Source organism: Lampetra planeri, chromosome 71 (assembly GCF_965212315.1).
Source record: "Lampetra planeri chromosome 71, kcLamPlan1.2.h2, whole genome shotgun sequence".
NCBI classification, from domain to species: domain Eukaryota; kingdom Metazoa; phylum Chordata; class Hyperoartia; order Petromyzontiformes; family Petromyzontidae; genus Lampetra; species Lampetra planeri.
This window is the reverse complement of record NC_136176.1, coordinates 2,186,258-2,212,911: the sequence shown is the minus strand read 5'-3', so window position 1 is coordinate 2,212,911 and position 26,654 is coordinate 2,186,258. Positions and strand designations below refer to the sequence as shown.

Below are 26,654 nucleotides of genomic sequence, written 5' to 3'. Positions count from 1 at the left end.
TGCGCATCGGCGATTCGCTCAACGACAACGAGCACCAGAGGAGTCGCCCGTGGCGTTCAGGGGTGCGGTGCTGGAACTGGCCATGGCAGCTTATCCTGAGACGCCACAGGACCTGCTCGAGCCTCTCATATTAGGGAAAATGTTGGAGCTGTCTCGGGATCTAGGGATCCCCATGCCTGTGTGTGGGCATGAGAAGCTAACTTCCCGGACGGCTGCTAAGTGTCTCGATGCGCAATTCAACCTCCGTCGCTGGAAACAAGTGACGGCGTGGACGGGGGGGCCCGTCAAAGAAGGGGATGCGCTGGGTTGGAACCCTGCGCAGGCTGTCTATGTTCCGGATGACCGGGGCCCTCAACAACTGACGGCCGCCTCCGCTCCATGGACGGGACGCGGCGGGCCGAGACCGCGCGCGGCGCTACCAGAACGGGGCCGTCAGGAGGCGAGGCCTGCGCTTCGGCGCAACGACGCCGAATGTTTCCGCTGCGGGCGTAGGGGCCACTACGCCAGAGACTGCTGGGCCCGCTTCCCGGCTCCGCCGCAGCAGGAGGCCTCGGCACCGGTCAAGTCGGCTAAAGATCCTCCGAAACAGACAGGCCGGCCGTGACATTGCGGGGGACGAGGGGCCCTGCTCGGAGGACGCCTGCCGGGTCTGCGGGACCTTCGAGCCCTGCAGCCCTTCCGACCCAGCTGCGGGCACGGTCACAGGACAAGCCCAAGACTAACTCTTTAGGGACACGGGACGGCGATGGACTTCCAGCTGCGACAGGGGGATTACCCCCTGTCATTCCTCGACTTTCATCGCGTTCCCGTTCTGCGAGTGGGCCGCCGACCGTCCGGGACGGGCCGGCGACCCGCACACGTTCCAAATCGCTTACGTTTCGTTGATTGTTGTTGTCTTGTTATTTTTTCTTACAGTTGTATTTATTGCATGCTTTTTGTACGTTCGTTGATGTTAATTGCGTTGTTGTTGTTGTTCTTGCTGTTACATTGTATGCTTAGTGTCCTTTAGGGGGGGAAGCTCGGTTCGCCGCATTACGATTTGCTATTGGTCAGCCGAGGTCGGCTGGGATTTTTCTACGGGGGAGGGTGGTGTAATGCGGGCGTAAGCGACCTTCCGGATGTGACGTCACGGGGGGTGGAGTCATGTGACGTGGGTGGAAGGTTCGGGTCCTTAAGCGGGTAAACCGGAAGGGGAAGGCAGTCGGGGTGTGAGCGGAAAAGAGTGAGGCCACGCGGGCGAGTGTGGAGAGGGGGGGCGCCGACGGCCATCGGGAGCCAACCCCGAAGATAAGAGGAAGCTGCGGAGTGGTGTGCAGCTGCAGAGGAGACAGCCAGAAGGGCTGCGTGTTAGAGGCAGCGGTGTGGCTGCCAGGAGGAGCTGCGGAGAGAGAGAGAGGGCTGCGTGTTAGAGGCAGCGGTGTGGCTGCCAGGAGGAGCTGCGGAGAGAGAGAGAGACAGCAAGAGGCTGTCAGAGCTGCGGAGGGAGAGGAGTTGCAGCGAGTACAGCCAAGGGGGGCTGTGTGAGAGAAACAGCAGCGGAGCTGCTGTTGTGGATCGGGCCGACATTGGAGTCAGCACCGTGGAGAAGCTACAGAGTAAAGACAGCCGTGTGGGTGTACAGCACGAACCGAATAAAGGACACTGAGCCAGACATCGTGGTCCAGTCGTTTATTACAGAGGCATGCCGCCACCAACCCGGCGAGGATCTGCGAGATTACGCTGAGGACGTACGCACGCTGACCCAGCTCGCGTACCCGGAGTACGAGGCAAAAATAATTGAGGGCCTCGCCGCCGGTAAAATCCAGCGATATTTGGCACGCACCCCGTGGTGGCAGCCAAATGTAGACGGTGCACGCCTCTCCTTTTACACCCTCGTCGAGCGCGCGCGCAAATGCGAGAAACTCTCGGGTGAGCGCGCACAGCCTCGAGGGAGGGGACGAGAGTGCGCCGTAGCGAGCCTACTCTCCGACGAGGAGGAAGAGCTCTCCATCGCAGTAAAGGGACGGGCAAGGGAGCCCCAGAGACCCAGCGAGACAACCCCGGGGTGGGTAGCCGGGTTACAGACCGGCATTGGAGATATTGCTGGCCGGGTAGACCAAATGGACGGTAAGCTAACCCAAGTACGCGAGGAAACGAGTAAAAATATGACCAAACTGCAATCCTCCGTTGAGACCATCCGATCCTAAATGGGGGACCTGCGCGCCACGGTAGGAGGGTTATCTGGAAGGGTAGCCCGACTAGAGGCGGAGGGTGGACAGCGGCGTAATGGGGGGGGAGTGGGCAGGGGGCCGACTACGGAGCCGGCCCCCCCCCTCCCCGGACATGTTATATGTGCGATCGCCGAGGGCATCTAATGAGAGACTGTCCTGAACTCACCCGGGCTAGGCAGACGCGGAGGTTAAACTCCAATGCCCCCTAGAGCGTGGACCAACTAGGGGTGCAATCGATGCGGTCCCGATACAAATAGACGATAATGAGAATAATGGCGAGCGAGTGATCTCCACACAGGTCCCAGCAACAACGCCCACAGAAACGGTGACTCCTGGCGACTGGCTACGGGAGCTGGTGGCGGGGATCACGGGAGCCACGTCGCTGGTGGAAGGGGAGGTAAATTGAATGCGTACCCGAATCCTGCTGGACACGGGGGCGGTGGCCTCGCTCGTGAGCGCAGCGCACTGCCGCGCGATTGGGGTCGACGTGCGTCACCTACAGGCCCCGGACCGCGCGCTGCGCACGGCGAGCGGGGCCGGAATGGGGTTTCTGGGGAGAGCCACCCTAGAGGTCCGCATAGGCAGCCAGGTGTGCACCTAGGAGTTCTACGTGTCGAGTGCGTTGTGTCACGAGTGTATTGCAAGTACCGACCTCCTAGAACAGCTGGGACTCAACGTGCAACCCCGCCAGCGATGCGCCACCATGGAGAGCAACGGCGAGCGGATACTGTTCCTGGGACGAGAACCGACGCGCCCCCGCTTCACACCTGTGGCCGCTATCCTGGCGACGGCAGTCACCATCGGGCCGCTCACCGAGATGCTGGTGCCGGTAGCAACATCCCCCACCGACCCCGCGCTCCGACCATCAGGGGAGGTAATGCTAACTCCTCACCCGGAGTTAGCAAAACGGTATGGGGTCGTGGGATCTGTCACGTTGGTAAACGCAGATGGGGACCGATTGTTTATGCAGATGTTTAACCCTCACAATACCCCAGTGATGCTGCGACGGCGCACCCCGATCGCCACCGTACACCCCCTGCACGCACGCCACTCTGACAAATCGGTGTTCGCACTCTGGGCTGAGGACCCCGGTCGTCCTGAGGAGGACCAGGACCTGGCCTGGCGAGTTGGCCCGACTCCCCGAGCCGAGGTCGTCCCCCTGCTCGACGCATTACATGCACCATGGGCGGATTTACCTAAGGGAGAGGCCGATCGGCTGCGCGAGTTACTGCAGGAGTATGCCAACGTGTTCAGTGAACACGACTCGGACGTGGGTCGGACCGACCTTGTTAAGCACCAAATTGACACCGGTGCAGCCCGACCCATCAAACTCCCTGCGTACCGAGTGGGCGCACCCAAACGCATCCAGATCAAAGAGGCGGTTGGGGACATGCTTCGCGATAACATAATTCAGCCCTCGGCGAGCACCTGGTCAGCCCCGGTGGTACTAGTAACGAAAAAGGATGGGTCAACCCGGTTCTGCGTCGATTACCGTAAACTGAACGCAATCACGCTCGGCGACACCTTCCCCATACCCCGCATCGACGACACTTTTGACAGCCTCGCCGGAGCGCGATATTTTTCCACCCTCGATCTCGCGTCCGGGTACTGGCAGGTGGAGATGGCGGAGGAGGATCGGCCAAAAACCGCATTCACCACCCCGATGGGACTATTCGAGTTGAGTACTCCCGTTTGGACTCACCAATGCGCCCGCGACGTTCCAGCGGCTGATGGAGTTGGTGATGCGGGGCTTGCAATGGGAAGAGTGCCTGATTTACTTGGATGACGTGATCGTGTTCAGTAGATCTTTGTCTGAGCACTGGTCCAGGTTACGAGAGGTGTTTCAGCGACTGCAAGCGGCTCATCTCAAGCTCAAGACACGTAAGTGTTACATCACACAATGCGAGGTGGGGTACCTCGGGCATCGCGTCAGCGAGGCAGGCGTGCGCACCGATCCGGAGAAGGTACGCGCCGTAGTGGAGTGGCCACGGCCAAGGAATCTGACGGAGATCAGATCATTTTTGGGGCTCGCCACCTATTATTGTCGATTTGTAAAGGGATTCAGCGATATTGCACGCCCCCTCACCCAACTCACCTCCCCTAAGCACTCCAATCAGTGGATGGGGGCCTGCCAGACGGCCTTCACCACTCTCAAAGACCACCTCACCCACGCCCCCACCCTCGCTTTCCCCGATTTTACCACCGATTTTATTTTGGACACTGACGCCTGCAGCAGCGGGCTGGGCGTGGTGTTGTCACAGGTACAGGATGGGACGGAACGAGTCATCGCGTACGCCAGCCGGACCTTGAGTGGGGCCGAGCTGAACTATTGCGTGACCCGCCAAGAGTTATACGCCGTGATTTTCGCATGTAAGCAGTTCCGGCCGTATTTGTACGGCAGGAAATGTCGCGTACGCACTGACCATTATGCTCTGCAGTTTCTTCTTACATTCAAGTAGCCGCGGGAGCAGATGGCCCGGTGGCTGGCGCAGTTGCAGGAGTACAACCTGCAAATCGAGTATCGGGCTGGCTGGACGCATGCAAACGCGGACGCCTTGTCGAGGCGGCCCACGGTGTACGCCGAGACAAGGGCGGAGGAGGCCTGCCCGTGTTTCACGGGGGGACGCTGCCGGCAGGCAACGGACCCCCGAGAGGCCGCGGCCACTGACCCCCCCCCCCAGCGAGAGAGAGTGCAGTGTGCGCCACAGAGACCCTCACAGGTGGCACCGAGGATCCCGTCGACGGCCCGGCAAGCGCGGGACCCACGGCTCGGGACCCGGCGGATCACCCCGCCCCGATCGGACTGATCCAGGAGGACGTCGGCTGCGCCTTCCCGGGCCTGAACGAAGAGCAGCTGAGACAGACCCAGCAGCGGGATCCGGATCTGGCGGCGGTGGAGGCGGCACTACAGGAGAAAAAGAGCGCCCTACCAGGACCCTGGAGCGGTTTGTATGGCCGGTTGTGTGTGCAGAACGGGGTGGTACGGGAGTTAACCGAGGCCGGCCAGCCGGGGTGCATCTGTGTCCCTGCCCAGGTGCGACCCCAGCTGCTACGGCTGGTGCATGACCACCCACTCGGGGGCCACGATGGGGAACGACGCACTCGAGAGACCCTGCGTCGCCAGTATCTCTGGCCCAAATTGGCACAAGACGTGGCCGCCTGGGTACAGGGCTGCCGCGCCTGTCAGCAGTGCGGGCCGCAGCCGGCACGATATCAGGTACCCCTAAGGCCGTTCCGCGTCAGCCGCACGAACCAGCTGGTCGGGATCGACCTACAGGGGCCATTCCCGCGGTCCCATCGAGGCAACCGGTATATCCTAGTCGCAGTAGAGTATTTCACCCGCTACCCCGTGGCAGTGGCCATCCCTGATAAAACGGCCCTGGTGGTGGCCCGGGCATTCGTGGAGCATTACGTACTTAAGCACGGGATCCCAGAACGAGTCCTCACCTTACCCTACATTGCTGGGGTCACAAAAAAGATCTCCAAAATCCTGAATAAACACAAGATTCAGGTCCGATTCAACACAGTACATAAAATCAGTGATCTGGTCCCGTCTGTAAAAGACGTGGTTCCAGACATACAGTACCCTGGCGTCTACAAACTAAGTTGCCTCTGTGGTAGCAGTTACATTGGAGAAACCAAATGACATGTCTCGGACCGCATCCGTGAACATAAAGCAGACCTGAAACACGGTAGGACAAACACCTCAGCCGTGGCAGATCACTGTTACAATTCAGTGGGCTCACATGACATTGACTTCTCCAAGACAGAGGTTCTCTGCAAGCCATCTGGCTACCATGAGAGATTCGTTCATGAGGCGATCCACATATACAACCACAGAGACAATTTCAACCGAGAAGATGGATTCTGGCTCAGCAATCATTGGAAGGACATAATAAACCATTTCGGATCTTAACTGATTGTTGTTCACGTTTATGGTGACTTTCAGACCGCAGTCCACTCACTGGCATTAACTGTGCATCTTGTGTTCTCCACAGGTAATGCATTATTTGCTCCGCTGCGGGTCTCCTGCCACCGTTCTCCCATTCACATGTTTCATTGCTTCTACATACTATTACCATGCCCTCCCTTTGTTAATGCTACCCCACCCCTCCCTTTGGTGCTGCTGATCCTGCATAATTCATGGGCATAATATGACTTTGAAACCCCCCTGCCCACCTCCTACGCATTTCCCATGAATATGCTAAATTCCTCTTGATATGCACATTCTTTTGTTAAGGCGTTCATCTTCCACCTCCAACTTAGCTTATATATAAGCTCCTAGCTTGGCAGTGTCTCATTCTTCACCTGAAGACAGCTGCTTGCGTTGTAGCCGAAACGTCGTGAGAATTATTTCATTATGTTTTATTTTTATTATTTTATTACCTCCCTTCTACGTGACTTTACCGAAAAAAACCAAGAACAGGGTAGCGAGTTCGAGGCCGAGCTGTTCCAGGCACTGTGCCGGGAATTCGGAATCCAGAAGGACCGAACCACAGCGTACCACCCCCAAGCGAACGGTATGGTAGAGCGCATGAATCAGACCCTAGCGGGGAAACTCAAACGTATGGTGGCCGCAAATCAACGGGATTGGGACGAACACCTCCCCTACGCCTTTTCGCCTACGCCACCACCGTACACACGTCGACGGGACAAACCCAGTTTTTAATGATGTTCGGCCGTGAGTCTCGTTTACCCGCAGATCTGCTATTCGGCGTTGCTTCCCCCCAGCCGGAGGAGGGAAGCCGCCCCGTGGAACACCTGATGGAGACCCTGCGAGAAGCCCGAGGTCGAGTATACCCGCAAGGGGAAGCCGCGCATCGGCGGCAGGAACAGGGCGCCTGACCCCGCATGGAACCCCCCTTATTCCTGACAGGCGCTAAGGTATGGCTACACACCCCTCGTGTCGGGGCCGGGCAGGTGGGGAAACTGACGACCTACTGGCGAGGACCCTGGACTGTGGTGCGGCAGATCTCCCCCTGGACGGTACTAATCTATGGCGGGGAGAGGGGTCGGGAGACGGTGGTCAACGTCCGCCGCTTAAAACCATGGAAAGCGGCCCCAGCGAGAGAGAACCCCGTCACCCAAAGGTCCCGAAACCCCGGGGTACCCGCACCCCCCGTGGTTGGGGGCCTCGCACCATACATGGGCCCCGCCGGGGCCCCAACCCCGAAACGCCCCGATCCAGTCAGGAGACGGCGCGGATGACGGCCCCTAAACCCTTCTGCTTCTGAGTTTGTACCCCAGCCCGCAGGTACCGAGGGACAGGGAGAGCCGCTGGAGTGGAGGAGGAGGCCGCCGCAGGAGCTACCGAGGACGGAGCCACCCGCCCCGAGACCAGCCACGAGGTCCGGACGGATCCCCCGGACCCCGCAGCGTTTCCTCATGGGCGCGGCCCAAGCAAGGTGCTCCAGTCAACCCGAGACGGGGACCAGCACCTCGGGGGGCTATGTGATGCCGCCGCCACGAAGCCGTTCAACAGGCGCCCTAGCTACGACCTCGCCACCACCAAGTGACGGAGCCAACCCCGCGTCCTCCTCACCTCACATGAACACACCCGCACGCATTTCCCCCCCCCCATAGAGCTCTGAGGGGAAGTCACCTGGCCTTCTTCTTCTTCCTAGCGTTGTTCCCGCTGTGGCGCAGGGTCCGCTTTTCGGCATTGTCTTCTCCATTTGGCTCGGTCCAGGGCATCTTCAGGGGATGCGTTGACCGTCTTCATGTCTTCCTTTATTCGATCCATCCATCACTTCTTCGGACGTCCGCGTGGACGGCGGCCCTCTGGCTCAACACGCACGGCAGTCTTGGCCACTGATGACTCCTCACTTCGCATCAGATGGCCGTACCACCGAAGCCTTGCCTCAAGCATCTTGTCCGCAATGGGGGCCACACCAAGTCGCTTCCGAACGTCTTCGTTCCTGACACGATCCCATCGAGTGAGCCCGAGGCTCCATCTGAGCATCCTCATCTCCATGGTGTGGAGAGCTTGTTCGTGTACAGTTGTGGCTGGCCAGCACTCGGATCCATAGAGTGCCACCGGTCGGACGATGGTCTTGTATATTTTTCCCTTCAGCCTATCCGGCATTTTCCGATCACAGAGGACTCCGGTGACTTGCCTCCATTTCATCCACGCCGCATTGACTCGTGACCTCACATCAGTCGTGATGCTACCATCTGAGCTGATGCAGGAACCCAGGTACTTAAAGTCCGTCACTTTCTTCAGATCTTCTCCGTCAATGCTGATGGTGCCGTCGGTTTGGGGGCCACACTCCATATACTCCGTCTTTTTGATGTTGAACCTCATCCCGTTTTCGTCCAAACGTTTCTTTCACCTGGCCGACCGGTTTTAATCCGAGAAACCCTTATCGGGATAACTTTTCACGGTTTCCGGTGACCAGGGAATTGGACGACCTCCCCCGATGCTACTTCGCGGCGCTGCGACCGGCATTAAGATTGCAAGGTCGCAGCGAGGGGCCATTCGGCCACCGCGGGTGAAACGCACCACACACACCCCACACACGCAGGTATCGACGGGGCAAGAAGAGGGGCATAAGCATTGTGATGGAGGAGCATAGTTGGAGTGAGCGCCGCGCATAAGCATTGTGATGGAGGAGCATCATTAGAAAACACGCAGCGCATCTGAGTTGCATAACCAAGGCACCCCGCACAGGCAGGGGAGGGACGGCGTGATTAGCATGACCGCAGGGGCTCTTGCGCATAGTCGCTGATAATTGGGATAATTATGCTTGAGCGCGTAGGCACCATTGTTAAGGAAGTTAAAGGATGGAGCTGAAAGCATGAATAATCGGGATAGCGGAGGCACGCGGGGAGTCCGTACACAAGTTCCCACGGTGAGCCTTTGTGATGGACGCCGCCGCATAATGTGCATAACTCAGGCACCCTGCATAAGAAAGCGATTGAACGGCGCATGCCACACACATGGCAGGAGGGGGAGCGAAGAGTACGTGGGAAGGAGGGGGGGGGGGGCCTGAGTCCGGGAATTAAGATAAAAGGGAGCGTAGCGAGGTAGAGCGTTCTGACTTCACTTCAAGAGGCCCGCGTTCAAGACAGCTCCCAGCTCTGCCCTCCGGACGTCCGCGAGACGTGTCCAGACGAGCATAGAGGAAAAGTCACAGGACGCCGAATACGATGAACTGTGAGTAGCAAGGTGTAATAGGTCAAGGGGTAGTAGGATAGGCCAGCCTCGCCGATACGTACTGATTTAACAACAAGTCCCAGGTAGCAGACAATAAATCATTAATAGCTGATCGTGGCCTCGTGTGATCTTGTTGAGAGGTGTGTCGCGTGTGGAGCTGTGTGTGGGTGTGGAGAGGGTGTCGCGTGTGGAGCCGTGTGTGGGTTACAGGTGCGCGATTAGGAAAGGGAGGTATCGTGGTAGCGTGAAGGGGGGCATAATACTACTCGGTAACTAACCATGCCTACTACGCGGACCCGCGGTGGAGGGGAATCCTCGAGCGACGTCTCACACCCCACGGGTGAGGAACCCAGCAGCGGTTCGCCTAGCAGCGGGGGGGGCGAGTAATAATGTTAGCCTGGCCGTTAGCATTATCGAGGGAGGGATCTCGGGGGCCAGCGACCCCGACAACTGCATATCAATGTGAGTGAATGCATATTACCATGTAAAAATTGAATTGTGAAGATAATAAAAATATGTACAAAAAGGTCATTCACAATAGTGATGTTACATCTGCATAAACGACCTCTTCTTTGATGATCTCCGATGTACAGCTTGTGGAATGTCTCTCATCAAGGACCAGCAGTAATCTGCCATCATGTTTGAGTCCCATCGGCCTTGGTAACGTTCTTCCATAACTTTAATGTCCTGATGAAAGCGTTCACCTTGCTCTTCGCTCACGTGACACATTTTCTCTGGAAACTGGGCCAAGTGACTATGTAAGTAGTGAACCTTGATGCTCATTCTGCATCCAAGTGCTTGGAAACTCAAGAGCAGCTCCTCCACAATCTCGCGATAGTTGTCCGCTTTCCTGTTCTCAAGGAAATTCCGCACCACATCAGATAATGCATTCCAAACTCTAGCCTCTGCCGCAGTCATTGTTATAACAAAGTGTGGATCCCTGATGAGTGTTCTTATTTGAGGGCCATCAAATATTCCTGCCTTTTCTTCTCGGAACTAAGACTTGAAAAGGTTGAACATATATAGCTGAAGCAGTCTCCAGTGTGATCAAGAGCTTTGACGAATTGCTTCATTAACCCAAGTTTTATGTGCAATGGGGGAAATACATTTTTTTTCCTATCAACCAGAGGCTCATTCTTGATGTTCTTGTCACCAGGCGTCAAACTCATTCTTGGTGGCCAGTTCTTTTTAACCCAGTGTTCTAATGTAGCCCTACTGTCTCAGTAGCACAGGAAACAAGGGTATTTGGTGTGACCTCCTTGCTGAGCCAGCAGAAAATTAACCATTTTCAAATCAACACAAATTAGCCATCCATGAACATGGTATTCCAATCTATCCAGAACAATCTTGATGTTGGCATACTCTTCATTCATTTTTACAGTGTCCTATTGGGATTGAACCATATATATTTCTGTTGTGAAGTAACACACATTTCAAACTCCTTTTACTACTGTCAATAAAAAGTCTCCATTCACTTGAATCATATGCGGGCAGTCCCATATTGAGAAGAAGCCATTCTATATCATTACAATAAACAAGTTGACCATCTGAATGGAAGTACTGCTTCTCTGTTACGATTAAAGGGGACAGTAGTGCCAGGTCTGAGTAGTCCTTTCTCTTGTAGCCTGGAAGCCAACAATTCAGCAGACAAATACAAATATCTTACAAGATCATTAAATTCAGGCTGACTAAACAGATACATTTTATCACAATCTGCATCAGATGGCGTATATTCGATCTGAGCATCATCATCATCATCTGTAGAAGCAGGTAAACTGAGGGATTCAACATCAAACTCTGGTAGCTCAGTAAATACAGGTACAGGTATTTCCTCAGTGCTCAACTGGTCGTCTGGCAGATGGGATATCTGGGTATTGTAAGTGTTATTATTTGTTTCTTTCGGTTAAGTCACGTCTAAAGATAAAATAATAAATTAAATTAAATAATAGAATACGACGTTTCGATTGCAACACAAGCAATCATCATCAGGTATAATGAAATAGCGACATAAAATCTAACCAGAAAACTATAGACAGACATATTAGCAGACAGATATCACCAAGATACATAGCGAGAGCAACACAGGTAACAGAGAGGGGTGATCGTCTCTGTGTGGTGGCCTTAAATAGACAGAGGGGGGGGGGCGGAGGCAGAGAGAGGGAGGAGGGTTAGAGAAAAAATTAGCATATCAATGAGTGGTCAACAGACGTGGTGCTGCGAATGCGATGGCACGGCAAGCAAGCCTAAAAATCAGGAGAAGGACACACTAAAATTAAATAACCTAGTAAAATATCGAAATGTAATGTAATACAACACAGAGGGTCGGTCAACACACAATTAACGCATAGCCTGGTTGATTACGTATTTCAAAGATTGCTAAGTTAGAATTTAAGTGTGAACAATCTAAAGAGAGGACACAGGCAGAGAAAACAAGTCGCCAGAGAGAGAGAAAAAAGATAAGCTTAAAACTTCCCCGTAGAAGTGGTTCAATCTTAATTTTAGAACTTTCGTGACTGCAGGAATTATTATTTGTTTCTTTCGGTTAAGTCACGTCTAAAGATAAAATAATAAATTAAATTAAATAATAGAATACGACGTTTCGATTGCAACACAAGCAATCATCATCAGGTATAATGAAATAGCGACATAAAATCTAACCAGAAAACTATAGACAGACATATTAGCAGACAGATATCACCAAGATACATAGCGAGAGCAACACAGGTAACAGAGAGGGGTGATCGTCTCTGTGTGGTGGCCTTAAATAGACAGAGGGGGGCGGAGGCAGAGAGAGGGAGGAGGGTTAGAGAAAAAATTAGCATATCAATGAGTGGTCAACAGACGTGGTGCTGCGAATGCGATGGCACGGCAAGCAAGCCTAAAAATCAGGAGAAGGACACACTAAAATTAAATAACCTAGTAAAATATCGAAATGTAATGTAATACAACACAGAGGGTCGGTCAACACACAATTAACGCATAGCCTGGTTGATTACGTATTTCAAAGATTGCTAAGTTAGAATTTAAGTGTGAACAATCTAAAGAGAGGACACAGGCAGAGAAAACAAGTCGCCAGAGAGAGAGAAAAAAGATAAGCTTAAAACTTCCCCGTAGAAGTGGTTCAATCTTAATTTTAGAACTTTCGTGACTGCAGGAATTATTATTTGTTTCTTTCGGTTAAGTCACGTCTAAAGATAAAATAATAAATTAAATTAAATAATAGAATACGACGTTTCGATTGCAACACAAGCAATCATCATCAGGTATAATGAAATAGCGACATAAAATCTAACCAGAAAACTATAGACAGACATATTAGCAGACAGATATCACCAAGATACATAGCGAGAGCAACACAGGTAACAGAGAGGGGTGATCGTCTCTGTGTGGTGGCCTTAAATAGACAGAGGGGGGGGGGCGGAGGCAGAGAGAGGGAGGAGGGTTAGAGAAAAAATTAGCATATCAATGAGTGGTCAACAGACGTGGTGCTGCGAATGCGATGGCACGGCAAGCAAGCCTAAAAATCAGGAGAAGGACACACTAAAATTAAATAACCTAGTAAAATATCGAAATGTAATGTAATACAACACAGAGGGTCGGTCAACACACAATTAACGCATAGCCTGGTTGATTACGTATTTCAAAGATTGCTAAGTTAGAATTTAAGTGTGAACAATCTAAAGAGAGGACACAGGCAGAGAAAACAAGTCGCCAGAGAGAGAGAAAAAAGATAAGCTTAAAACTTCCCCGTAGAAGTGGTTCAATCTTAATTTTAGAACTTTCGTGACTGCAGGAATTATTATTTGTTTCTTTCGGTTAAGTCACGTCTAAAGATAAAATAATAAATTAAATTAAATAATAGAATACGACGTTTCGATTGCAACACAAGCAATCATCATCAGGTATAATGAAATAGCGACATAAAATCTAACCAGAAAACTATAGACAGACATATTAGCAGACAGATATCACCAAGATACATAGCGAGAGCAACACAGGTAACAGAGAGGGGTGATCGTCTCTGTGTGGTGGCCTTAAATAGACAGAGGGGGGGGGGCGGAGGCAGAGAGAGGGAGGAGGGTTAGAGAAAAAATTAGCATATCAATGAGTGGTCAACAGACGTGGTGCTGCGAATGCGATGGCACGGCAAGCAAGCCTAAAAATCAGGAGAAGGACACACTAAAATTAAATAACCTAGTAAAATATCGAAATGTAATGTAATACAACACAGAGGGTCGGTCAACACACATTTAACGCATAGCCTGGTTGATTACGTATTTCAAAGATTGCTAAGTTAGAATTTAAGTGTGAACAATCTAAAGAGAGGACACAGGCAGAGAAAACAAGTCGCCAGAGAGAGAGAAAAAAGATAAGCTTAAAACTTCCCCGTAGAAGTGGTTCAATCTTAATTTTAGAACTTTCGTGACTGCAGGAATTATTATTTGTTTCTTTCGGTTAAGACGTGACTAATATGTCTGTCTATAGTTTTCTGGTTAGATTTTATGTCGCTATTTCATTATACCTGATGATGATTGCTTGTGTTGCAATCGAAACGTCGTATTCTATTATTTAATTTAATTTATTATTTTATCTTTAGACGTGACTTAACCGAAAGAAACAAATAATAATTCCTGCAGTCACGAAAGTTCTAAAATTAAGATTGAACCACTTCTACGGGGAAGTTTTAAGCTTATCTTTTTTCTCTCTCTCTGGCGACTTGTTTTCTCTGCCTGTGTCCTCTCTTTAGATTGTTCACACTTAAATTCTAACTTAGCAATCTTTGAAATACGTAATCAACCAGGCTATGCGTTAATTGTGTGTTGACCGACCCTCTGTGTTGTATTACATTACATTTCGATATTTTACTAGGTTATTTAATTTTAGTGTGTCCTTCTCCTGATTTTTAGGCTTGCTTGCCGTGCCATCGCATTCGCAGCACCACGTCTGTTGACCACTCATTGATATGCTATTTTTTTCTCTAACCCTCCTCCCTCTCTCTGCCTCCGCCCCCCCCCCCCTCTGTCTATTTAAGGCCACCACACAGAGACGATCACCCCTCTCTGTTACCTGTGTTGCTCTCGCTATGTATCTTGGTGATATCTGTCTGCTAATATGTCTGTCTATAGTTTTCTGGTTAGATTTTATGTCGCTATTTCATTATACCTGATGATGATTGCTTGTGTTGCAATCGAAACGTCGTATTCTATTATTTAATTTAATATATTATTTTATCTTTAGACGTGACTTAACCGAAAGAAACAAATAATAATTCCTGCAGTCACGAAAGTTCTAAAATTAAGATTGAACCACTTCTACGGGGAAGTTTTAAGCTTATCTTTTTTCTCTCTCTCTGGCGACTTGTTTTCTCTGCCTGTGTCCTCTCTTTAGATTGTTCACACTTAAATTCTAACTTAGCAATCTTTGAAATACGTAATCAACCAGGCTATGCGTTAATTGTGTGTTGACCGACCCTCTGTGTTGTATTACATTACATTTCGATATTTTACTAGGTTATTTAATTTTAGTGTGTCCTTCTCCTGATTTTTAGGCTTGCTTGCCGTGCCATCGCATTCGCAGCACCACGTCTGTTGACCACTCATTGATATGCTATTTTTTTCTCTAACCCTCCTCCCTCTCTCTGCCTCCGCCCCCCCCCCCCCTCTGTCTATTTAAGGCCACCACACAGAGACGATCACCCCTCTCTGTTACCTGTGTTGCTCTCGCTATGTATCTTGGTGATATCTGTCTGCTAATATGTCTGTCTATAGTTTTCTGGTTAGATTTTATGTCGCTATTTCATTATACCTGATGATGATTGCTTGTGTTGCAATCGAAACGTCGTATTCTATTATTTAATTTAATTTATTATTTTATCTTTAGACGTGACTTAACCGAAAGAAACAAATAATAATTCCTGCAGTCACGAAAGTTCTAAAATTAAGATTGAACCACTTCTACGGGGAAGTTTTAAGCTTATCTTTTTTCTCTCTCTCTGGCGACTTGTTTTCTCTGCCTGTGTCCTCTCTTTAGATTGTTCACACTTAAATTCTAACTTAGCAATCTTTGAAATACGTAATCAACCAGGCTATGCGTTAATTGTGTGTTGACCGACCCTCTGTGTTGTATTACATTACATTTCGATATTTTACTAGGTTATTTAATTTTAGTGTGTCCTTCTCCTGATTTTTAGGCTTGCTTGCCGTGCCATCGCATTCGCAGCACCACGTCTGTTGACCACTCATTGATATGCTAATTTTTTCTCTAACCCTCCTCCCTCTCTCTGCCCCCCCCCCCCCCTCTGTCTATTTAAGGCCACCACACAGAGACGATCACCCCTCTCTGTTACCTGTGTTGCTCTCGCTATGTATCTTGGTGATATCTGTCTGCTAATATGTCTGTCTATAGTTTTCTGGTTAGATTTTATGTCGCTATTTCATTATACCTGATGATGATTGCTTGTGTTGCAATCGAAACGTCGTATTCTATTATTTAATTTAATTTATTATTTTATCTTTAGACGTGACTTAACCGAAAGAAACAAATAATAATTCCTGCAGTCACGAAAGTTCTAAAATTAAGATTGAACCACTTCTACGGGGAAGTTTTAAGCTTATCTTTTTTCTCTCTCTCTGGCGACTTGTTTTCTCTGCCTGTGTCCTCTCTTTAGATTGTTCACACTTAAATTCTAACTTAGCAATCTTTGAAATACGTAATCAACCAGGCTATGCGTTAATTGTGTGTTGACCGACCCTCTGTGTTGTATTACATTACATTTCGATATTTTACTAGGTTATTTAATTTTAGTGTGTCCTTCTCCTGATTTTTAGGCTTGCTTGCCGTGCCATCGCATTCGCAGCACCACGTCTGTTGACCACTCATTGATATGCTAATTTTTTCTCTAACCCTCCTCCCTCTCTCTGCCTCCGCCCCCCCCCCCCTCTGTCTATTTAAGGCCACCACACAGAGACGATCACCCCTCTCTGTTACCTGTGTTGCTCTCGCTATGTATCTTGGTGATATCTGTCTGCTAATATGTCTGTCTATAGTTTTCTGGTTAGATTTTATGTCGCTATTTCATTATACCTGATGATGATTGCTTGTGTTGCAATCGAAACGTCGTATTCTATTATTTAATTTAATTTATTATTTTATCTTTAGACGTGACTTAACCGAAAGAAACAAATAATAATTCCTGCAGTCACGAAAGTTCTAAAGTTAAGATTGAACCACTTCTACGGGGAAGTTTTAAGCTTATCTTTTTTCTCTCTCTCTGGCGACTTGTTTTCTCTGCCTGTGTCCTCTCTTTAGATTGTTCACACTTAAATTCTAACTTAGCAATCTTTGAAATACGTAATCAACCAGGCTATGCGTTAATTGTGTGTTGACCGACCCTCTGTGTTGTATTACATTTCGATATTTTACTAGGTTATTTAATTTTAGTGTGTCCTTCTCCTGATTTTTAGGCTTGCTTGCCGTGCCATCGCATTCGCAGCACCACGTCTGTTGACCACTCATTGATATGCTAATTTTTTCTCTAACCCTCCTCCCTCTCTCTGCCTCCGCCCCCCCTCTGTCTATTTAAGGCCACCACACAGAGACGATCACCCCTCTCTGTTACCTGTGTTGCTCTCGCTATGTATCTTGGTGATATCTGTCTGCTAATATGTCTGTCTATAGTTTTCTGGTTAGATTTTATGTCGCTATTTCATTATACCTGATGATGATTGCTTGTGTTGCAATCGAAACGTCGTATTCTATTATTTAATTTAATTTATTATTTTATCTTTAGACGTGACTTAACCGAAAGAAACAAATAATAATTCCTGCAGTCACGAAAGTTCTAAAATTAAGATTGTAAGTGTTGTTTGTTTTTCTTAATGAAACATTTTACATTCACAAGGCAGGAGTAGCAGTTATCCAAATGGTTTGTAGGTTCTCTCCAAACCATTGGCACACCAAACTTCAGCTTAGCATTCTTTCCTTTAGACCATGATCGCAAAGTTTCAACACAGGTTTTACACACTTTGTGAGGAGCCCAATTTTTGTCTTGGTCTCCAAGTCGTACTTTAAAGTAGGCAAGATAAACCTTCTTGACAAAGGTATTGATGTTGCGCCTTTGATCCTGAAAAGTGAAGCTGCCAGAGATGTAGCAGAAGATATCTGGGCCATTACTGCATTTCCTTCTTTCGGATATTGTAGCCATTGTTAGATCACGCCCTGCAGAAGAAAAATATTAAATAAATGTGGATATCTACATAAAATGATATTATAAACACACTATCCTAAAAATACAGCACCATATTTTTACACTAAAGCAGTCACTAACTCGCAACAACTTGAAATCATAAGTGACAGAGCTAATTTCTGGTAAAATCAATAAAAATGGGGTATGCCGATAGCATAATATAACCCGTAAAAACAAAGTTTTTCACTATAAAACCTTTATATGCGTGGCGGCTAGCGTCCTCTCGTCCTCTGGCTTGAGATGGCTGCCACCTATGGGTCAGATGATTGCATTGCACCATTAAGCAATTGGTGATTACATATATTTTTGTCCTAAAGAGTGTAAAATTTTGGGAAAATTTTTTCACGAACATTAATTGTCACACACAACGAGTCTGTGTGGAAAATGTCAGCTCGATTGGATCACGGGAAGTGGGTTAAAAAACGACCGAAAGATTTGCACGGTCCTAAGCAAGCAAGCGAACTTAATATAAAGGATTTCAAAATGAAATGTGATAGAGCAAATCTAAGATCAGATTTGGAATCAGCACCCTGAAATTAGTCTAAAACAGCTAGTTCGCCAGCGCATTGTCTAAAGCCCGAGGCTACAAGCTTTTCGTATTGTGTATTTATTATCATTTACGGTTTATGAATGAATATGAGGAAGCCACTGGGCAGATTGAAAACTATTTTCTCTAGAACAGTTTGTTTGCGTGCTTAGTTTGTTGTCCTTCCCCCGCACCTCCGATTATCGCGGTCAGCTGTGTACGGTGCGAAAGAAGTTCAACGTAGGTTTGTGAGCTGCTCACACGAGGCGGCCTGGTGACACCCAGGACGGGTCGTAGGCAGGACTCCCAGGACGTAACAAAAAGCGCAGATATTCAACTCAACACTCACAAACACCCACACACAAATGGTGACAACCGCAATTTGCCGCTAGGTGGCGGTGACGTCACCACGACGCTTGTGCCAGGCTATGTGCACGACCCAGGTGCCACGGGTTGACTTGCACACAACCACACTCAGACGAAGACCCACATTTAGCCTTAACGTGCTGTTCCCGAGCAGTATAAATGGGGTCCGGCATGGCACAGGAGGAGGTGTGGGTAGAACCAGGCCCGGCCGCCTTTGTCACCCGAAGTCACAGGGAGCAGCACCCAGGGCCATGCGGACCGCCGTGGTCGTGGTGGTGAGGAGTGACGCGTCGCTCATGCTCGTGTGAAGTGCACGGAGAGTCTGTGGCGGAGTGCTTGAGCAGACCGAGAGAACCAAGGCAGGACTACGACGCCATGGCAGAGGTGAAGGAAGGCTGGCTCTACAAGCGTGCTGCAAGCTTATGACTCGGGCGATGAAAAATCAGGCACACAGGCCCGCAGAGGGAACTGCAGACCACGCTCCGCTCGCTGTCCTCCAAGCTCGAGGATATGAGCACATGCAACGACCTGATCGGCAAGCACGGAGCCGCCCTCCAGCGCTCACTCAACGACCTGGAAAACCTTCAGCTGCCGCCCGAGTGCAGCGAGAAGCTCAAGGCCATAAATGAGCGCGCCAACCTCTTCTGCGTCACCTCCAATGCTGTGACCAATAGTGCACACGGGTGAGAAGCCGTGCATGTGTGGCGAGTGTGGCAAGACGTTTCTCGCGCTCGGCCTACAAGTATATATATTTTTCGCTCATGTGTTAAACTGTGTGTACCCCTGATATTTTAAAGATGGCAATTCTCCTGCTGTATATTCTACTGCTGTCCCTCCCGGCCATATCTAGTGCCACACTCAACTCTACAAACGGCTACCCTCGTTACTTCGCATCCATACTTGTTGCTCAATTTGCCACTACACCTGCTAATTAAACAGCTTATAGACAATTCTACACTCCATCATTGAATCCTTTTCAACCCTATCTTTGTCCCATTACTTCACCAGCACTCCTTCCAAACTTCATTCTGCTCTTAAGAATATCACCACCTGCGAGCTGCTGATATTCATCCAAGGTTCGCCGCTCTTCATCCTTTCACAGAAAATACCTGTGCAAACTATTAATTCTACTTTTCTTATTTCTGGGTGGTATTGCGCTTCATCCTGGCCCAAATGTAAAGAAATCGTATAATTATGTAGATTTTTCTGGCAGAAAAGGTGTTGGTGTTCTACACGTCAACATCAGAGGGCTTGTGATTAAATTAAGTCAACTAAAATTAGAAGTGGCAAGCCTGGACCCGGACATTTTTTGCCTAACAGAAACATTTCTCACTCCTGCTGTAAATGACTTGCAGATTACGATTGACAACTACAACCTTTTTGAGCTTGACCGAGGATCTAAAGGAGGTGGAATTGCCATCTATGTTTATAATACTATTGCATGTTCACCAGCTCACTCCTTGTTTTAAAAAATTGTATTGAAGGTCTTGTTCTCAGAATAACTCTCCCAAATAATCAACAGATATTGGTAGTGTGCTGCTATAGACCGCCTAGTGGGAAGGATGTTGAAGCTGCGTCTGCACTGAGAGAGCTTCTTGGGGGCCTCCCTAAAGGTGAAATCGTTTTAGTAGGTGATCTAAATTGGAATTGGCTAAAATTGCCGGCCGTGGCCACAAATTTTGCAGATAGATTTAACCTGTTTCAATGAATAAATGTCCCCACAAGACCCAACCTAAAAAATCAGGGACAGTCATGTCTGCTTGACGTCCTATTGACAAATGCCCCTCACAATTTCGCACTGACTTGTGTTCTGGATAATAACCTTAGTGATCACTCCTTCATATTTGGGGTGAGATCATCAGCCAGACCCAAAGCCCCCCCCCTAAATTGGTTGAGAAGCACTCCATGAGATACTTGAGCATTCAGGCATTTACTTTGATGTGCTTCACTTGGATCAGGGGTCGGCAACCTACGGCTCCGGAGCCGCATGCGGCTCTTTACGGGCTGCTTCTTGACGATATGTACGTATGTACATAGATGCATTGCGGCTCTTGAAATACTGAATTTTGTACCGAATTGTAAAGAAATGGCTCTTCTTGTTATTTTGGTTGCCGACCCCTGACTTGGATATTGACAAGGTCTCTGAAATCCCTAACCTGACTACGGCTTGGGAGACCTTCAGGTACACGTTTCTCCAAATTCTTGACAAACATGCTCCGTTGGTTAGATTTAAAACTAAAGGCAACCGCCCACCATGGTTTGATCCTTTGATTACTAAGCTCATGAAAACTAGGGACAAGGCTTGGGCACTTGCCCCAACATTCTGTCCAGGCTATACGGGGGATCTTTGTCTTTGTGTGTTCGGAGCAAGTTTGAGTGGCGTGTAGCCATGGGAGTTAAACGGGTGCGTGCCGCTACAGTCATTGACTATGGTTGGACAGACGCTGATAGACAAGACACACACAGACAGACAAGACAGGCGGACAGACACAGACAAGAGGAACACAGAGACAGAGAAAGATAGAGACGACAGAGACAGAGAGAGACACACAGAGGCGGACAGAGATGTTGAATCGAACACACTTAACTCGCTCCATGGAAAGAGTTTCCTCGATCTTTGCCCATCCCCGGAAGTCGTTCTAGTTTATATTTATTTCAGTGTGGCGTGTACATGTAAGCAATGTGGGATATCGATGTACACAGATATGAACAAGATCAGCAGACGAGACGTCTTTCATACTCATTGGTTCTTTCGGTAAAGTCACGTAGGTAGAAAAAATAAAATAAATCGCGACGTTTCGATCACAACAAGCGGTCGTCCTCAGGCGAAAACATCTAGACATTTTCGCGGCAGAAGTCACGTGAGCTACGGCACGTGACATATATAAGGTGCCCCCCCCCCCACTGTGACTTGCCCCGCTCAGCTGAGCATTGTTTTAATGTGGTGGGCTCACGCGAAATTGATTTCTGTAAGACAAAGGTACTTTGAAACCCACTGGCTATACTCTTATATAAGCACACAACTTCATCTACCTATGACGAACGCTGCACTTTCCGTCGTTTTCATGCAGGGGGCGCTGCAAACATACGCACCCCCTGTATGAACGACGGAGGCGCAGGGACAGACGTTCGATCATGTTGGAATCGATCTACGGACGGCGGTCTTCTCGCACAGCCAGCTCTGTGCCGCCTTATTTCGATCCCGCAATCCCGAAAAGGTGAAACTCCGCATGGAACCAAATCCCCGGCAAGGCCATCTACTTAACGACGAAAGGAAATTTACACGAAATGTCGTTTTCAATTAAGTCTACCAGATGTAAAATGATATAAGCTTTTAATGAAGAAATACAATTATCTAATTCAAAACATAATACAATTCAACATTGTTTCATTTTCAAACTTTAAAACGGACCATCAGGAGCTTGCGTGGATGCGTCGTTCGTGCACAGTTTTTTTTCATGACTTTCCTGGCCCAAGGCCGTAAATGGTTCTGAGGGGCTTGCTTCAACCCATGGTTGTGAACATTCAGACGTTAATCAGCAAGGATAATTTCTAGTCCTAGTTCGACAAAATCTACGTCAACACGTAATACAAAATTATAATTCGTGTTGTAGAGAATGTACCTCCTATTCGTGTAACTTTTGAGTGGTATGCCTTGTAACTGATGAATGATCCGAATGCGCTCCCTATTTCAAAGACAATGAGTTGCTCCAAAGGGAGATGCTTCCTGAAAACACAAAAGTACCCTTTGACCTGTATCACAAAAACAACGGGTCTCACCAGAGTGATCTGTCCAGGTTAATTCCAAAACACACACTTTGTCCTAACATTACTTAATCAATGTTTAACCCTTATAGACAGAATGTTACATGTACACACACAATCATACAAGTATTAAATCTAAATTATTGAGTCATTTTAACCAAATTTAATTACTGCACCTAATTATGCTGCATCAGGTTACATCGTATTAACAATAAATTATTTAAAAAAATCCGCATCGTCTGCTTAAGTGTATGTACATCTTCTTGGTTCTTTCGGTAAAGTCACGTAGAAGGGAAAATAATAAAAATAAAACATAATAAAATAATTCTCACAAAGTTTCGGCTACAACGCAAGCAGCCGTCCTCAGGTGAAGAATGAAACACCACCAAGCTTGGAGCGAATATTTAAGCTGGGTTGGCGGGGGAAGAAGAGCGCCTTGACAAAATAATTTGCATATCAAGAGGAATTTAGCATATTTATGGGAAATGCGTAGGAGGTGGGCGGGGGGTTTCAAAGTCATATTATGCCAGTGCATTATGCAGGATTAGCAGCATCAAAGGGAGGGGACAGGGGGTAGAATTAACAAAGGGAAGGAATGTTAAATTCCTCTTGATATGCAAATTAATTTGTCAAGGCGCTCTTCTTCCCCCTCCAACCCAGCTTAAATATACGCTCCAAGCTTGGTGGTGTTTCATTCTTCACCTGAGGACGGCTGCTTGCGTTGTAGCCGAAACGTCGTGAGAATTATCTTATTATGTTGTATCTTTATTATTTTATTATTTCCCTTCTACGTGACTTTACCGAAAGAACCAAGAAGATGAATCCCTGCAGTCACGAAAGCTTTAAATCGAAGTGAATGTACAACATAATAGTGTAATTCAAAACGAGTAGGCCATTGCATTCTGACGTCTGGGTCAAAATGTATCGAATTCTAAAACATTACCGACAAACTCCACAACTAAGATGCCACATCAACCACCGCCCCCTACTGACAGGCTCTTGTCCACATGCAGGCCGGTGCAGGGCCACCTCCTTGTGCCACACAGGGGCAGCTGCTACTTGGGGATGCTCTTCGAGTGTTTGAGACAAGATACGATACAAAACTCCAAGTTGCTGAGGCAATTAAGCAAGCACCATGTAAATGCAATTATGATTACATATCGAATGCTTGGGAGCTTATTGGCTCTCACTCCTGGTTAGAGATCTACGCAACCCACAGGTCCACAAAGACTGGCCGCTCTTGCCCTGCAGGTTGAACCTAGGAATTGAGCGTTCAACTTCACATTCTTGTCATTAAAGGCCTGTGACAAAGGTGCGTCTATTGGAGCGACATCATCTCAAGCTACACATTTACCGGGTCTCCATTTGACTTTGTATTGTTTCAGAGGAAGTCCACCCACACCTCAACTTCCACAAACTGCTGGGAGTTGCCTCGCTCTGCCTCACAGTCAGAATTCTCCTCCTGCTTCACGTTGCCTCTATCGATGTGAAGGTCTGATTTTGGAGTTGAATCTTCATCTTCACATTTTACCTTCACTTCTTCGCTCTTGACCATCACTTCTTCACATTTCACCTTCACCTCTTCATATTTCACCTTGATACCTTTAAAAGTGTCTAAGCTGGGATTTTCTTCCGGTTCTTGTTTAATGAGGGATGGGCTCATTGCGGCACTTTGACTTTCACAAGCCGATTTCAGACTCCACTCCTTCTGGATCTTCTGATGCTTGTGTGTTCTCTGGTGTGCATGAAGATTTGATGAAAGTGCAAATGTCTTCCCGCAAGGAGTGCACCTGAAGGGTTTCTCTCCCGTGTGTGTTCTTTGGTGTGCTACAAGAGGAGATGAAAGTGCAAACGCCCTCCCACAAACACTGCACTTGAAGGGTTTCTCTCCTGTGTGTGTTCTCTGGTGGTCTACAAGAGTAGATGAGCGTGCAAACCCCTTCCCACACACACTGCACTTGAAGGGTTTCTTTGCTGTGTGTATTATCTGGTGTTGTGCAAGAGTAGATGACTGTGCAAACGCCTTCCCACACACACTGCACTTGAGAGGTTTCTCTCCTGTGTGTGTTCTCTGGTGTTCTACAAGAGTAGTTGACTGTGCAAACGCCTTCCCACACACACTGCATTTGAAGGGTTTCTCTCCTGTGTGCGTTCTCTGGTGTGCTACAAGAGAAAATGAATGTGCAAATGCCTTCCCACACACACTGCACTTGAAGGGTTTCTCTCCCGTGTGTGTTCTCTGGTGTATTGCAAGAATAGATGACTGTGCAAACGCCTTCCCACACACACTGCACTTGAAGGGTTTCTCTCCCGTGTGTGTTCTCTGGTGTATTACAAGACAAGATGAACGTGCAAATGCCTTCCCACACACACTGCATTTGAAGGGTTTCTCTCCCGTGTGTGTTCTCTGGTGTGCTACAAGATGAGATGAAAGTGCAAACGCCTTCTCACACACACTGCACTTGAAGGGTTTCTCTCCTGTGCGAGTTCTCTGGTGCCGTGTCAAATTTCCAGTACGATCCATGCTGTATGCACCGAGCCGGGCAGAGTGCCTTTGCTCCATTAGACTAATTCTGCAGAGGAAGTGACAGCTGCAGACAGAAAAAAAATATCAACACCATCTACACGTCAGTATCGATACACAAAGGAATGCATATTTACACGGACAATTGTCTATACCTATTAATATATTCATGATATAGTGAAAAAGTGTCCCAAATTCATCACACGGGCTGTTATGGCACACAATGAGAAGGTAAATGGTCACAAACATGCCTAGAAGCCCTCGTATCTTCAAAATGAATGTTAACCCAATACTCCGTGCACACAAAACGGCTGTCTGGCTACAAAAGTAATATTTATGAAAGCTAAATTCAGCTGACAAAGCAAAGGCTGTTGAAAATAATACTATTTGTTTTGATTTAAAGCTTTCGTGACTGCAGGGATTCATATTCTTGGTTCTTTCGGTAAAGTCACGTAGAAGGGAAACAATAAAATAATAAAAAATATTTTTTTAAAAATTCTCACGATGTTTCAACTGCAACACAAGCAATCTTTATCAGGTGTGGAAAAAAACACACCTGATGATGATTGCTTGTTTTGAAGTCGAAACGTCGTGATAATTTAATTGTTTTATATTTTTTATTACTTTATTGTTTCCCTTCTACGTGACTTTACCGAAAGAACCAAGAATATGAATACTATTTGTGTTATGCAGAAATCAATACATTAATGTTGAATTGCAACTTAGAGGTGTGAAGCCAGGCACAGATGTCCTTGAATGCTGGGATAAACAGTTCTGACTTCAGCTGCACATGTGCTGTGATATCATCCTGACTCCATTCTTACAAATGTTTCCAGAGGAAAACAAAAATAAACTACCGTTTTGATATAACCTCCATGCTCAATAGAGTTAATAGACTTTACTGCAAATACAAACTTGACACTGTCACACACTCAGAGGCGGAGCCAGGATTTTCAGGTGGGGGGGGGGGCAACCCCTTCAGCAATGAAAAATAATAGGAGTTGTTAGTAAGTAAGGAGTTGTTATTAAGTAAGGACTTGTCCCTTGCTTTTTATTCGACGCGTGTGATCGGAATTGCGCTCGCTGAAGGTGTTTGCCTTCAGGGAAGTCGTGTACTGTATAAGCAACCGCGCACAATTCTGTGAGTCGCTTGTAACTGCTTTGCCGTTACTTATTGCCAGTTATGGACTCGGACTGTTGTCCTCTCAACAGAGTCTCTGGCACGTAATAATATGCCACACGGTGGCAATGGGGGTCGCAAAATGTCGATTTATCTATATAAAAGGGAAATGTGTGGATATGTGTGTCTGTCTAGTCACTAAAACTTCAAATCTAGATATAAAATAGACTTTTGTATTTTGGCGGGGAGGGGGGGGGGGGAATGACCATGAAGTGTGTGGCGTCAACCCGCAACACACCTGATTTATATATATATTCTTAGGTTTTTTCGGTAAAGTCACGTAGGTCACGTAGGTAAAACATTCAAATTAATGAAAGTAAAATAAAATAAAAATCACGACGTTTCGGAGGCAACACAAGTCTCCGTCATCAGGTGGGACCGTCACAGCCAGATTTGCTGCATCAAGTGAGGCAATGATTCAAGATGTAATCCCTTAAAAGCAAGTTGAGGGGGGAGGAGAGGGGGGCGGAGCTCATCAGAATGTGGTAGCCAATGAATGGAACGTATCGGGAGGGAGGGGGGCGGGGCTCAAAGACGGCACGACGTGTCACGTAGAACGCCTCGGGAGGGGGAGGGGGGGCAGGGCCAAAAGAATGCACGACGTGGTACACGTCGACGGCGTGGACGTGGTTGTGCGCAAGCAACTACTGCTGCACACGCCAACGCATTGGACAGAGAGGGG

At 48.2% G+C, this 26,654-nt stretch overlaps 1 protein-coding gene across 2 annotated transcripts in view; it reads right to left on the bottom strand.

Annotated features, from left to right (window-relative positions):
• Positions 1–26,654, bottom strand: part of LOC144737551 (uncharacterized) — an 82,217-nt gene that overhangs the window by 16,980 nt on the left and 38,583 nt on the right. For both annotated transcript variants that reach the window (XM_078620297.1, XM_078620296.1), the window contains exon 5: positions 22,127–24,859. The gene's annotated coding sequence lies outside the window, so the exon portion shown is untranslated. The remainder of the gene's footprint in view (positions 1–22,126; positions 24,860–26,654) is intronic.